The sequence below is a fragment of the Monopterus albus genome, unplaced genomic scaffold (assembly GCF_001952655.1).
Source record: "Monopterus albus unplaced genomic scaffold, M_albus_1.0 scaffold42.1, whole genome shotgun sequence".
Lineage (NCBI taxonomy): Eukaryota > Metazoa > Chordata > Actinopteri > Synbranchiformes > Synbranchidae > Monopterus > Monopterus albus.
The window spans coordinates 301,290-313,887 of NW_018127922.1; the positions used below are offsets into that span (position 1 = coordinate 301,290).

Here is a 12,598-nt window from a genome sequence, read left to right on the forward strand (position 1 = left end):
TTGGAGCCAGACAGCTTTGATAATCAGATATCTGGGCAGAAGATTATACTGATGGACCATATATCTTGGACTGTGAAAAAGAGAGTGAGCTAGGGAGTGAGGGGGACCAATCAAAGCAGGCAAAGAGAAGAATAATGAGACAAAGTAATAGTGCTCAGCTGTGGTGAGTGAAGGCCCTTCCTTCACTCACTCAGGGAGAAAATAAGGGAGTACAAAAAGAGGCAGACTAAGGGGGATAAAACAAAGAAAAAAAGGCAAACAGAAGATGGAAAGGATGCAACAGACACTCCAGCCTGCATCCTAAACATTCTCTGCTCTGGCAGAAGAAAGGCTTGCGTTGACTCTTTGAGAACCCTTTGATAAACAAGCCTACTTAAATAGAAACATGCACCACATTCTTCAAATGCCTGGGAGGATCAGACTGATATTTCTCTCCAAATTCTCTGTCAGTTAGTTCTGGCATTTCAGGAGAGGGAGAAGAGATGCCACAAGTGTTTCCTAGCAACAGTTTGCAGCAAAATCCTCCCCCTCCCAGCTGCTTTCCTCCATATCCCCCGCCTTTAAACTCCCTCCTTCCCTGAGATGCGAGTTGCAGCAATGCACCATTTGCTTCAGACCTGAAATACATTCCAATTCTCCTGACTCTCCCTCCCTCTGCCTCTTGCTCCATTCGGCAAGCTGCCAGGCCTGCAGTCAAATGACATTCAGGTCCCCTGTCATGTGTAAAGATAAAGCAGACAGTGAAGCTATTCCCTGTGAAAGCTGACGGCACGGCAGCTGAGAACTGTTGGCAGACAAAATAGACAGAACACAGCAGTATTTGACCCTTTCACAAGCTGAATGGTTACTGGGCAGGAACCTGACTTTTACTCTTTGATTTCACTTTTCTTCTGCTCCTTTTTCTGCTGCTCAGGCGAAAAAGAACATCTCACAAAAACTGGCTTGTGAAAAGGCTGTGTGGTTTGTTGATGGATAAGAATTGCTCCACTGGTCCAAATCCGCTTATTCAACACAGTGATCCAATCGCACCCACTTGTTGATTTGTAAGAATATCCCTAGGGTTTGAGGAGCGGGTGTGGAGCCCAGCTGTAGGGGAGTGCTGCAAGGCAGGGGATGAACTCTGTAATGCTGGTGGCAGCAGACAGGGGGCACCAACATCTGACTAATGTGTTCTATTAAAAGCATTTCCATTTCGTTAGTGGATGGATGGATGTCTGGTCACACATCTCTGTCTCACTGTGGATCTGCAGGGAACAAAACAACAAAATTTAGGCTGAGTGGATTCTTTAAAATATACAAATGCAAGTCCATCTCCCCTCTGAATTTACATGAAATGTATTAGTTAAAAGATGACCTGAGCAACAAGCAGAGGTCTGAAAGTGACTAGTGATGGCTATAAAGGCATAGGCAACAAACACAGGGGTGAAACATGAAGTCACAGGTGACCAACTAGTTCACTGGCAGGTGAGAGAGGGAGAGGGAGGGTTTAAACTTTAAGAACCAAAGCCTTTGAACTGTGTAGGAGTGAACATAATGACAGCAGTGAATGTGATAGGCCAAGACATTGAATGCCGCAAGTCACGGCCAATCATGTACAGATCAAAGTGTGGTTTCATGATGGATGGATCGGTGCAGATGAGGGTGAGAATATGAAACACAGAGGGGAGGCTGGCCAAATTACATCCCTTCACTTTGACGGAGAAGGCAAGAGGTATGTGGTGAAAGACGAGGTGGAGCAGGGGAATAAATGAATTAAGGGAGAGCAAAATCACTGCTGAAAAACATGGCAGTCAGCCATGTCACCCTCACTTGTATATGATCCCAGCTGGAGGGCAATAAAATTAACAAAATAAAATAAAAATAAAAGATCTGCTCTCACAGAAGAAACAGTTTGATTCAGGTTCTCTTACATTTCAGCCACAATAGTGCAGAATAATATTTGGCACTTGATGATGTTCAGGATTTACCTGCAGAAGAGGATATGAGACAAAGATTCTGTTCCCTATGAACTGCATCCCAGCAGATAAATGTGGTGAGCACAGACACAGCAGCCACTAGATTGATTATCCTGAACTGTGAGGTTGCATTGATGAGTAGCCAACACAGATCACTTTAATTTACATGCCAAAGGCTGCTGTTGCACACTCACGTAGGAGAACTGGGGGTATGTAAGTGAGGACAATACACTAGAAGTTCAAAAAGTCTACTCTTGGTCATGGGCTCATCGTAAGGAACATTTCATTTAAACTCTGTTCATTACAAAGTACCTAATTACACCCACATTATCTATAATTAGTGTTTTTACATCACATTTCCAAGATAAAGCTCCTTCAATGCAGCTTCAATGTATAATTAGCCTTAGTAAGTACTTACTACATGAATAATTAGGGAGAAATTGATACTAATACACCTGTCTACCAGACAGAGAAAAAAGTAGCGTCTACAAAGACACAAAATAAACCTTATCACAGAGATAATGATTGTTTAACTGAATACTACATGTTGAAATCCTGTGGGGATAATACTAGAGAGATGCACTAAGAGAGTGTCCCTGTCACGCATCAGTGGAAGACAAACAACCACAGAAAGAATTTGATAGGTACTTTTTATCGACAAGCGAAGCCTCAAAAACACTGAGGGGGCTTCCAAGGAATGACTTATTTGGCTACACAGATTTGATATTTACGGTAAAATAGCCTTTTAAAAGTCACTGCCGCAACGACATAAGGCTGCAAGCCTCCCAGTTTTATTATCATCTTTCTGTTTATTGTGACTTCCAGTTTGTTTTGAAGCAGAAACTTTAAACTTGACATGCAAAATGCACAGGGTGGAGCAGTGATTTAGTAATCTGAACACTGAAGGTTTGGTGGTTTTTTCTTTCCTGCATGGAGAATGGGGTCAGTGCCTGAGGGCTGGCAGACTGGGGTGGTGGTTCCTATTTTTAAAAAAAGGGGGACCAGAGAGTGTGCTCCAATTATCAGGGTATCTCACTACTCGGCCTCCCTGGGAAAGCCTATCCCAGGTTGCTGAAAATGAGGCCCTGACCGACTGTTGAACTTCAGATTCAGGAGAAACAATGCAAATAATTTGTTATAATGAAGGGATATTTAATTGGTTGGTTTCAGGCATTCAAAGTTTGTGAAAACTGATCACCTTCCTCTTTTGCAGGTATAAATCTATAATTAGACATACTTAAGACATTTATTTTATTTATTCAGAGCTGTATACATTAAACCCAAAGTTGTCATTTTATTTAAAAAGCTTTGAGTTTTCCTTTTTTGTTTGAGAGTTTAGAGGGATCCCATTAGGTTTATCCTCTTACACTCTCAAACAGAAAGAGTGAGAGCATTTTGCATGGTTACCTGTCTATGACTTTTGACTGGGCATCTCAGAAATACTAGAGATTGAAAATGTCAGCTGCAGTCCCGTCTGTCACATCTTTCTGACCACAGGGACACTCAGGAATATGTTTGGCCAGAAGATGGCAGTAATGATCTGCCAGAAGAGGCCACCGGGGCAGGCGTGAGGCACGTTGCAGCAGCAGCAGGAACCTCATAGGTTAATTACACAGCACTCTCATGCCAGGAAACGTGATCATTCAAACAGTATCTAACTGGATAGAAGCACAGAGAGTGATCGAGACAGAGATAAGAAAATGTGTGAGAAAATGAGATTTTTTTTCCTCTTTCTTTTTTTTTTTGCTTGTTAATAACTGTGTCACTGTGTTTGCTTGCTAATAATCTGTACACATCTCAGTTTGTCACCACAATTTCCAGAGGTTCTTTTTTTAACACATACTGACATATAAGACATAACAGAGCTGGTGGGCCAGTTTAGACAGAATTCCACTGACCTATCTTGAGATGAACGTTTTGTAGAATAAAAACACATTCTTAGGTTTAGCTGAAGCTAATATGAGGCTTTAGCTTAGACAAATCAGGTGATAATTGCCAAAATGTAGTTTGCTTAGTTCCTTTTGGTGCTTCCAGACAACATTTCCTTATTGCACTGCAGTATAGGGATGTTAACACAAAGATAGTTTCATATTAAAATCTGTTACTTTGGGAGATACCAAGAGGAGTCTAGGTCAGACTTCTGAAGTCTCATATTAGCTTCAAGTAAATTTAGAAAGTATTTTTTGCAAAGAGAGAACTGTCAATTTTGCAGTAAACTGGATGAATATAGGTAGTGGTGATTAGTGGTTACCATCTATGTGGGAGAGCGAGAGGAGTGGTAGTTTAAGGTTAAGGAGCTGAGTGTGAGATGAGACTGTCAAAGGCTGCTGATGCTTACCACAGTCAGCGAGTGGATCCAGCCACCAGCTGTTTGGGTTAGTGAAACAGGTCCATGCAGTGACTGGGTCTTATTTTACATTTATTTACACAAAATGCACAAAAGCTTTTAGGTATTTAATGTGCTGCCTGCCTCCTCCTCACTGTCAGTAATCCCATCATGCTTTGCATGAGTTTGCCATTTGTCACAAAAATAAATGGGAGGCTGCAGCCACAACATAGCTGGTCACAGTCAGAAGAATAACAGAGAGGTAGGGATAGTGTGGAACCTCAGAGTTTTGATCTAGAAAAAGTAATGAATGCAGGAGTAAAGGAGGGTCAATATAGAGATCCTACCAATACAACTTCAGCTAACATTTAAGGTTAAGGTCAACACATGAGTTGGGGCAAGTCACTAGTTACACAAGGAAGCATTTCAGTTACTTCTCTAGTGATTTACGCTTTCCCCTTATTTTTCAGTCTCGGCTAACTGCCCGTTGCATGGTATTCTCACAACACAGTCTTGTGACTGTAAAACCAACTCACTCACTGGTGACTTTAGGAAAATCAAACTCTGCTCCTGGCTAGATGGCTCTTCAAGTGTATGAAATCTTAACAACCCTCATGAAAACCTTGCTTGATAAAACTATGTCTAAACTCACTGCAGTGTCTGTAGATTTAGTCTTTGTAAGCACATGCAAAATAGTTTCAATATGCCCTTCTACCAAAAAAGTAGAGCCTTTAAAAACTCCAAGACCAATTAACATTTCCACTGGGGTAATAAACAAGTACCAGTTCTACAAGGTCACATATTGATCTACTGTTCTTAACCGATCTGGATTATCATAATTGAATATTATAGCAGAGCACATCCTTTCAAAGATTGGTGATGAATGCCTCCTGAAGTCCTGAATGTTCTTCAGTAAAATCTCAACAAAATTAACATTAATTAAATAGTGAAAATGTGACTAAACTTAATAGACATCTTCATCAGTTAACTGAATAAAAATCTGGTGACCAGTTTCCAGACCTCAGCTGAAGCCTCCTCTTTAACTGTCTCAAAGAGAACCTGACACTGTTATCCCTGTGTGTTGACAGTGCATGATGCACTTTGCTACTGTAATGTACTGTACTAAATACACGGTACACGTGCCTAGATGTGTACACTTGTATACACTGGCTGCTGAACTGGTCATATTTCATGTAGAATTTCCCTTTGCTTTTAAATAAAGGAGAGGATGGAGCAGAAAATAAGTACAAAAGTATAATAGAACAGGAAATTTTATAAAGTTGGTGTACAAGATTGAAAATGTTATATAATGTGTGCTCTATGTTTCTGTGGTTGTGCATATTTGTGTGTCTGTGCATATACAGTAACTAGAGAAAAGAAAAAAGGAAAATGAGCTAGCGAGTTAGAAAGCAAGTGAGCTACAATATTTGCTAACAGGCATACAGTGTATAACCATGGGCTGGAAGCGTGGGCATTGTTACCAGGAGTCATTAGTGTCACCACAGTCAGACATAAATAGTTTAAAGACTGCTCAGGGGTACCTTTTTGCCCATTTAGTGCAGAAAGCATTGACCATCTTGGTGAAGAAGCTCAGTGTGTGCGGGAGTCTATCCCAATTATGCTCTACTCCCAAGGTGGCAAAGTTCTTTCCTTATCAGGTAGGAAAATGATATTTTGAGACTGGAATCACCAGCTTCTTAGCATATTTTCCAGGGTGGTAAGGCTGGAAAATCCATTATGGGATGTCCTCAACACAAAACACTGTTTATTCGAGACCTGCAGCTAGTTTCTACTCATGGGACAGTTAAAGGACAATACTGTGTTCATGTTCAAAGATAGTCTACTTATTCCTGTAGGTGTCAAATCTAGCATGGACAACTATTTTCTTTTTGTTATAAAACTTTGTTATAAAGCTTTCCCCTTAAGAAGAAATGTTTTTGAATGGTGGAAGCATGCCTTATTTCCTGAGGGTGTCACATGACTGACAATAAGCAAAACTGAACATCAGAATCAGAATCAGCTTTATTGGCCAGGTGTGTTGGACACAAGGAATTTGACTCTGGTACTCTATATGTATATGTACATATCCTTATGTAAGGCAATAGCAAAGGGCAAGTAAACAATATACCAACATAAGGCTGTATAGTATAACAAAATAAACAGTATAGCAATAAACAATGCAAACAGAAAAAGGAATGTTCATTAGGAGACGAGATAAAAATAGAATAAAAATAGAGTACTTAAAAATAGAGACCTCTACGAATATGTACAATGTATATTTACCGTATATTATTAATGTATATTATTGCACTGAGGGTTGTTGTCCAGTCATACTGTCATATGACTGTCCTGAAGTCCATTGTTTTGAGCGTGTTCAGCTCCAAGTTGTTGCGACTACACCATAGGACCAGCTGCTCAACCTCCCGTCTGTAGGTTCACTCATTGCCGTCTCAAATGAGACCAATGACCGTTGCCTTTGAACATAATCCCAAAGAGAGATGTTCCAGTGTTCACATTATGGCCTCGAGTCTGAGCTATTCTCGTCAAAGAATAGTTAAACAACAATTAACTGTGAACTATATGGATTTTTTTTTAAATATGTGCAATTATGAATGGCAGCCAATGGCTTACTATAGTAGTAAAACCCAACTTAAAGGAACATCTTGGGTATTTAGCAGACAAACCAAAAAGAGCATATGGTAACGGAATGAGTCACTTAACTGCGAACTCCCTCATAAAGCAGCCTTTTGTCTTTCTCTGTTCTATTTCCCTGCACAGGCTGTCTAGTGATGGTGACTAAGTGTTAGAGAGTAGGTAAAAGTTTTAGTGTTCTTTTTGAGGGAGGAAAACACTGAAAAAAGACAAAGGAAAGTTATGTGACAGGGATAATAAGGGATCTGAGCTTTCTGGAAGAAAAGTCCAAAAAGAAACAGACTTTACAAAGGACTGACAAAATGGGAGGAGGCAGGACTTTCTGTTTGCTGTGCATTCTGATTCTCCTCCTTACAACAGGAATGTGCCAGTGGATGGGGTGGTGGGGCTAGAGGGACACCCAGTAGAGAGTGACATCATTCTCCTCAGCAGCAGTGGCTCCAGTTCTCTTCTTTTCCAAACCTACTGTAAATGCAATTTGTGCTGCTGTTGAATTGCACTGTATTGCACTATACTGCCAGGTGTTTCTATTATTTTGCCTACCCTATTTATATCAATGAGACTAAGTCACAAAGACATCTCTTTGTTTAACACTGGACAGTTTAACAGCAGCTCAAACTACAGCCTCTAAAATGATCATTCAGTTGAATCAACACCTTGCTAAAACAGTTTGAACAAAACCTGAACAGTGATGTCTGAGGAAGGTGGACCTTGTCTGAATGCAACTAAAGCAAAGTTGGATAACCAATGGAAAAAAGACAAAACCCTATCTAATGATCCTCCACGTACTAATAAGAAATGACAGATAGAAAAGGTATTGTTACTTCAGCAAGGCTCAAATAGGACTAATGACTACAAAGGGCTTTTGCGGTGACACACCTTGTTCCATTTGCACTACAGAAGTGAAATGCAGGGTTATTATTTTAAACCAAATGGTTTAGGAGCAACTTAACTTTAACTTAGATTTTTTTGTCCCATCATATGAACATTTCTGCAACAGACTAAATTAATGATAACATTAGATAAACATAGAAATTATGCTAAACTTTGTTTATCTATCTGTATAGTTGGAAGACTGCACAAAATGATTAGATTTAGTGGTGAGCACCCACAGAATGCATTTGCACTCTTTTACACAAACATTTAATCACACACACACTCCTACACAGGCACACACAGAAGCATCCTATCTCGGATGTTCACCTTGACTTAGTAGAGGGCTGCCTTCATAAATTCCTCCTTATCTCTGGTCTCAAATGCACCCAGATATATGACCATGGAATCTGACTGAAATATGTAACACTATCAACAGCAGTGATAGACACGCCATCTCTCTCTCTCTTTCACACACACACACACACACACACACACACACACACAAATATGCACAGACATACAGTGCCTTGCGAAAGTATTCGGCCCCCTTGAACTTTGCGACCTTTTGCCACATTTCAGGCTTCAAACATAAAGATATAAAACTGTAATTTTTTGCGAAGAATCAACAACAAGTGGGACACAATCATGAAGTGGAACGAAATTTATTGGATATGTCAAACTTTTTTAACAAATAAAAAACTGAAAAATTGGGCGTGCAAAATTATTCAACCCCCTTAAGTTAATACGTTGTAGCGCCACCTTTTGCTGCGATTACAGCTGTAAATCGCTTGGGGTATGTCTCTATCAGTTTTGCACATCGAGAGACTGAAATTTTTGCCCATGCCTCCTTGCAAAACAGCTCGAGCTCAGTGAGGTTGGATGGAGAGCATTTGTGAACAGCAGTTTTCAGTTCTTTCCACAGATTCACGATTGGATTCAGGTCTGGACTTTGACTTGGCCATTCTAACACCTGGATATGTTTATTTGTGAACCATTCCATTGTAGATTTTGCTTTATGTTTTGGATCATTGTCTTGTTGGAAGACAAATCTCCGTCCCAGTCTCAGGTCTTTTGCAGACTCCATCAGGTTTCCTTCCAGAATGGTCCTGTATTTGGCTCCATCCATCTTCCCATCAATTTGAACCATCTTCCCTGTCCCTGCTGAAGAAAAGCAGCCCCAAACCATGATGCTGCCACCACCATGTTTGACAGTGGGGATGGTGTGTTCAGGGTGATGAGCTGTGTTGCTTTTACGCCAAACATAACGTTTTGCATTGTTGCCAAAAAGTTCGATTTTGGTTTCATCTGACCAGAGCACCTTCTTCCACATGTTTGGTGTGTCTCCCAGGTGGCTTGTGGCAAACTTTAAACGACACTTTTTATGGATATCTTTAAGAAATGGCTTTCTTCTTGCCACTCTTCCATAAAGGCCAGATTTGTGCAGTATACGACTGACTGTTGTCCTATGGACAGAGTCTCCCACCTCAGCTGTAGATCTCTGCAGTTCATCCAGAGTGATCATGGGCCTCTTGGCTGCATCTCTGATCAGTCTTCTCCTTGTATGAGCTGAAAGTTTAGAGGGACGGCCAGGTCTTGGTAGATTTGCAGTGGTCTGATACTCCTTCCATTTCAATATTATCGCTTGCACAGTGCTCCTTGGGATGTTTAAAGCTTGGAAAATCTTTTTGTATCCAAATCCAGCTTTAAACTTCTCCACAACAGTATCTCAGACCTGCCTGGTGGGGGCTGAATAATTTTGCACGGCCAATTTTTCAGTTTTTTATTTGTTAAAAACGTTTGAAATATCCAATAAATTTCGTTCTACTTCATGATTGTGTCCCACTTGTTGTTGATTCTTCACAAAAAATTACAGTTTTATATCTTTATGTTTGAAGCCTGAAATGTGGCAAAAGGTCGCAAAGTTCAAGGGGGCCGAATACTTTCACAAGGCACTGTAAGCCAGTGTTAGAAGCAGCACTCCCATGAAAAAGTTGTGAACCAAAGTGTTAGTGAATATAGGCTATGTTATTGTTGTGGTTAATGTCATCATGGTAACACTAGCCCCTGGTACTACAGGCATGATGCATATCTAGAAGTCCAATGGTCTGTGTACTTCACTGCCAATTTGAATATGAAAGAGCAGTTATCCAATTTAGTTTGATATATTTATAAATGGAAATCAGGAATTATAGTAGCCTACTACATGCATCCAATTTCAGGTCTGTGTGTGTCTGAGGGCATGGCTACACACACTCAAGGTGCATGGCAGAATAGATAAGAGTGTGCATTTTGGCTGATAACTGCTTGTTGTGGTAGTACCACAGTGGCTGTGTGGCTGGCTAATGTCAGTGCTGCGCAAGTTAATTAAAAAATGCAAAGCCTATCCACCTTTCCTCAGTTCTAGTCACTGCACAAGCGAACCCGTCCTGAATGGGTCACTCCACTGGATGGAGAAAGACTAAACGGCTATCATCCATCCATTCAACTCCATCAAACCACAAACTGTTGACATAACAAAGGGCTACTGGGATTAGTAACCAACATAATTACTGAAAGTATGCTGTACATCAGTTAAAGTAAAACAAAACTCTTCCTGAGTCATGTCACCATTGTCCATGCTCCTGCATACATTAGAATAAACAGACAACCTGTCACACAATCAAACTCTCATGGCCCGAACCAGCATCTCACCAGAGATGAGGAAGAGACAGGTGTGTGAATGGAACATGGTTGGTCAAGACACATGGGAACCCAAACATGTCAGTGCATGGACTGCAAACTGGCTGACTGCTGATGCAAGTCTTGCTGGGTAACTTAAAATCAGAGCCAGTCTAGGGAGAAGTGGAGAACGGACAGTGGTGGGGGAATGGAACAAACTGATAAAGAAGGTAGTGACAGAAGGAGTGACAGCAAAACCTGACATGTCTCTGACTTTGAGCTAGGCAAGAAAGTCAGCCTTTCAATTTGAAGGTCAGTGCAGGACTTAAAACTTAGCAAGAAATTGCCAAGGTCAGAAAGGAGGCCTGGAATTGGACAAAGTGAAAGAAATATGGTGAGAGTCGGACGCACAGAGGGCATGTAAAGAGCCAGAGCACCAAGGGACAAGAGAAAAAGGAAAGCAAGGAGAACAGGGGCAGAACACCAAGGTTGGAGCCCCGGAATCCAGGGGGATAACTCACCTGCAAAAGAAAGCCATTGCGCATTGACACTGCCCCCTCCAGGATTAATAGGACTGTCACTTATAACAAATGCAAGACTGTGTACGTGACCTACTTCAATATAGCAGAAGCATAATACTCTTACTTCATTTCAGGGATAATACACATTAATCAACATACTGTAAAAATGTCAGTGTTAGCCAAAACACTCATTTTCAACTGTTGTCCCTTGGCCAGGTGTTAAAACTGCCATTAAAACAACAGGAAAAACAACATGTAGAACATGAACTGGCCGAATAAAATATAAAACATAGATTTCTACAGCAAATATAGTGGAAACATATTCACAGCAGACAGTTAACACAATCACGTTAGACATATTGTAAAACCAGTTTGTATAGTATAGATCACATTACACAGACGACCTCGTTAAATCCAGAGATGTAAAAACAGACAAAATGAAGTTTTAAGGTTACAAAAGAATGCTAAGATTCACTGAGTTGTACTATATTTACCTGGAAGGCTCTTATTGTGAAAGCTGTCTGAAAGTATTTTACAGTTGTGATAGTTTTTAGGTTTATTATCCAAGACCATGAACATACTGTATATATATTAGCAGCTTTAGATGTCAGGTATTTTTGAATACATCTATAATTGTAAGGTATAATTTTGTTTTTACAACTGTTTAACAGCTTAATTTGTTCTCTGAAGCAGAGCTGAGTCTAAAATAACACCAAGGGATTTATCACTGGAAACCACTTCTTCTTCTGCTCACCACTAAATCTAACGGCGTTGCATCTTCTTTCTCCCCATGCATTGTTAGGTTTCGGGCGGGGAAGGACCCAAAATGCAGATACGGTCTAGACTCTAGTGTTTATTCAGTTCAATATTAAAGAAGAGGAACAAAGGGGCAAACAGATGCTCAAACTGACAGGACTTCACAATACCGGTACAAAACTAGTTTCTAAACAGAACAGTCAGGGAGCTACATGAAACAGACTCTAAATAACTAAAACAAACTTGGAGAACTAACCAAGAATCTTGCTGACAGGAATAACTCAAAAGAACAATACAAAAGTAACTAAGGAAAAAACCTACAAAGTGGACAAGGCAGACAGGCAGGGTGTGGTACGCAGAGAGATGGATGATGGGGACAACGAGGCATGGAGAACAGATGAACCAGCAACCAGGCTGAGGGAAGGGAGGAGGATATGTAGGCAGAAGACCAGGGGATAACAAGCAGCAGGTGGAAACAATTAGTGGTGATTGTGAACCAGGGTAAAGCTGGACAGGAAACGAACCAAAATAAAAGCACCAAACAGGAAGCCAGACCGCAAGCCATAACAAAAAGTACGCACAAATGCAATGCAGACACAGAAAACAGGAAATGACTACGATTACTGCAGAAGCAGGAAACAGCAGTCTGTCAAAGGTTCCACACCCCAAGGTACAGCCAGCATTATCACAAACATCGACACCCCGCAGGGATGTGTCCTCAGTCCCATCCTCTACACCCTGTTCACCCACGATACGACTATGTCGCCTCCCACCAAGATCATCCTAAAGTTCGCAGATGACACCGCAGTGATAGGTCACATCACTGGCGGGGACGAAGCAGCCCACAGGAGGGG

The 12,598-nt window shown here is 40.9% G+C and overlaps 1 long non-coding RNA gene across 2 annotated transcripts in view; it reads right to left on the reverse strand.

Moving 5' to 3' along the window:
- Positions 1–21: 21 nt before the first annotated feature.
- LOC109959983 (uncharacterized) overlaps positions 22–12,598 on the reverse strand; it is a 52,475-nt gene continuing 39,898 nt past the window's right edge. For both annotated transcript variants that reach the window (XR_002274918.1, XR_002274919.1), the window contains one exon: positions 22–1,244. This is a non-coding gene — a long non-coding RNA (uncharacterized LOC109959983). The remainder of the gene's footprint in view (positions 1,245–12,598) is intronic.